The following is a 2,500-nucleotide window of genomic DNA, read 5'->3' as shown; positions in this document are numbered from 1 at the left end:
CAATATCCACTAAACGTGCTCAAAGCTTCACTAGGGGTTCCTACACAAGTGGAGCGTACTCAGATGTAATATTAGTACCTAAACGTTACGAGCGTTGTCTCTGTGCGTACGAAAAAAATGTAATATAGATAGTATGCGCTTGGCTAAGAAGCTCATAACATTGCCATCCGGAAGTATAACGGACCAACACACAAAACTGTGTGTATCCATGAACGTTTATAGTCAGGTTAATAGAGTTCAGTGAGCATTACTCATAAACGCGGATGGCAAAAAACAATAACAAAGACCTGAGTGACGTCATTTTCGAACTATCTATTGCCTAACAGACGTCATGTCTCGTCTACATAATATTATTAAGTGTTGCTGCTGGCCAGGGACCCCGTGTAAAGCGATTTGAGCATGTTTAGAGAACATTGCGTTATATAAATGCTCAAGTTTTCTTTTATTTTTTATTTTTACATGAGGATGAACCGGATTCCTAAAATGAATGGGAGCGATCTAGATCTATATTCATGTTTTCGTTCAACCTAGTCATCGATCACGTGATTTGTTGCTGTAAAACGGTTGGACATTTCTTAATAAATGTTAACACACTACATTGTTTATGAAAGTTGTAAACATACTCATGAGTCATGCTGAGCAAAATGACTAATTAATTGTGACGTTGGATACTTTCCAACAAGTTATTTCATTGGTTGAACTATTGAATACAACTCACGATTTGTTTTCTTTTGTGGCAAAAGACTGGCATTTTGACGTCATTTTTTGGTCAGTGTCAGGCCATAACTTTACGAAGGCCACGGTTCTACTGTCAGGCTGTAGCATAGAATGCGCTTGGCCAAGGAGTTCACACCATTGCCATCCGGAAGTATAACGGACCAACACACAAACTCTGTGTAACCATGAACTTTTATAGTCTGGTTAATACAGTTTAGTGAGAACAACTCACAAACGCGGATGGCAAAAACAATAACAAAGGCTTAAGTGACCTCATCTTCGAACTATCTATAACTTTACGAAGGCCACGGTTCTACTGTCAGGCTATAACTTTACGAAGGCCACGGTTCTAGTGTCAGGCTATAACTTTACGAAGGCCACGGTTCTACTGTCAGGCTATAAGTTAACGATGGCTCCGGGTTAAGACTGGAGATTACATAATGTTTCACATACCCCACGAACTTGCTTGAGTTAGACGTAGAGACGTAATACTCTTCAACAGTCGTAACGTCACTTCCTTCCTAATGACGCATGGTAACTTAGTAACACTGGCTCTAAACTATCGGAACAATGGCGAACGCCCATATGAAATATTTCTCCGGCGAGTATAACAGCGTATCCAAAGGAGAAAAAAAAACATAAATTTGATCATATTTTGACTTTTACACATTCTGATCACAAGACATATGAAAAGTTCTAGCCAGCATGAAGAATAAAAAGCAATGATTTTCTTTGTTTAGAACCAAGATGGCCGCCGTTGCTGGGCGGTGTGATATCAGACTACTGAATCCAATTAGGATTATAGATAGTATGCGCTTGACTAAGAAGCTCAAAACATTGCCATCCGGAAGTATAACGGACCAACACACAATACTGTTAATACAGTTCAGTGAGCATTATTCATAAACGCGGATGGTAATAACAATAACAAAGACCTGAGTGACGTCATCTTCGAACTACCTTATCGCGTGTCCCGAGTACCGGCTACTACTAACTACTACCGATTACTACCGACTACCACCGACCCAGTTCCAGTCGGGAAGGTAAATAAATTAAAGAAAATGGGCGGTACAACCGTACAACATACAGTTTTAAGTGCTGTTGGGAGTTTTAAATTCAATTTGGGATTGGCTAAACGTACGCAGCGCGTGTGCTTGCTTGCTTGATGATGAGTACATCTGTTTGACATTAAAAGGGGTGGGGTGGGGTGGGGTGGGGGGCGTGGGGGTAGCAATTATGAGTATAATTTTCTCGTACATTGTTTTTCTTTTCTTGCTCTTTTTTAAGATGTTTTTGTTTTGTTGTGTTTCGTTGCGTTTTGTTTTCTTTTGCTGTTGTCGTTTAGGGGGGGGGGGGGGGGGGGGGGGGGGGTTTGCTTAAATTTTTTTTTATTAAAAAAAAATTTGATTGCATTTCTTTTTTAATCACCAGTTGGGTGATTCGTTCTCACTAAGTTATATCAATCAGAATATTAAACGTTTAAAGTTACACATAGTCATGAATATTGGCACGACTGATCTGGCGTACAAAACTAGTGAGTAATTTACTTGACGCATCCCATCACAACTAATGTGCACACCTATTCTCTATATTTTTTCATCTGCATTTGATGTCTTTTGTATTCAATTCAATTCAAATATCTATTTATTGTCGGCATTTAAAAAATGTTTCATAGATAATGATGTAGTCAGGCTAATAGAAGCCTTTGACCGACATAGGTTTTAACACATAGTGCATAAAAATACATAGTAATATATTTTCCCTTAAACATCTTTAATTATTT

General features: G+C 38.7%; 1 protein-coding gene across 1 annotated transcript in view; it reads left to right on the top strand.

Moving 5' to 3' along the window:
* LOC144956355 (tubulin alpha-1D chain-like) overlaps positions 1-2,500 on the top strand; it is a 37,776-nt gene that overhangs the window by 1,127 nt on the left and 34,149 nt on the right. The gene's annotated exons all lie outside the window — the stretch shown is intronic.

The sequence above is a fragment of the Berghia stephanieae genome, chromosome 11 (assembly GCF_034508935.2).
Source record: "Berghia stephanieae isolate SIO BIC M18660-M18661 chromosome 11, UCSD_Bste_1.3, whole genome shotgun sequence".
NCBI lineage: Eukaryota > Metazoa > Mollusca > Gastropoda > Nudibranchia > Aeolidiidae > Berghia > Berghia stephanieae.
Note: the sequence above shows the minus strand (reverse complement) of the source record. Positions and strands in the feature narration are given on the sequence as shown.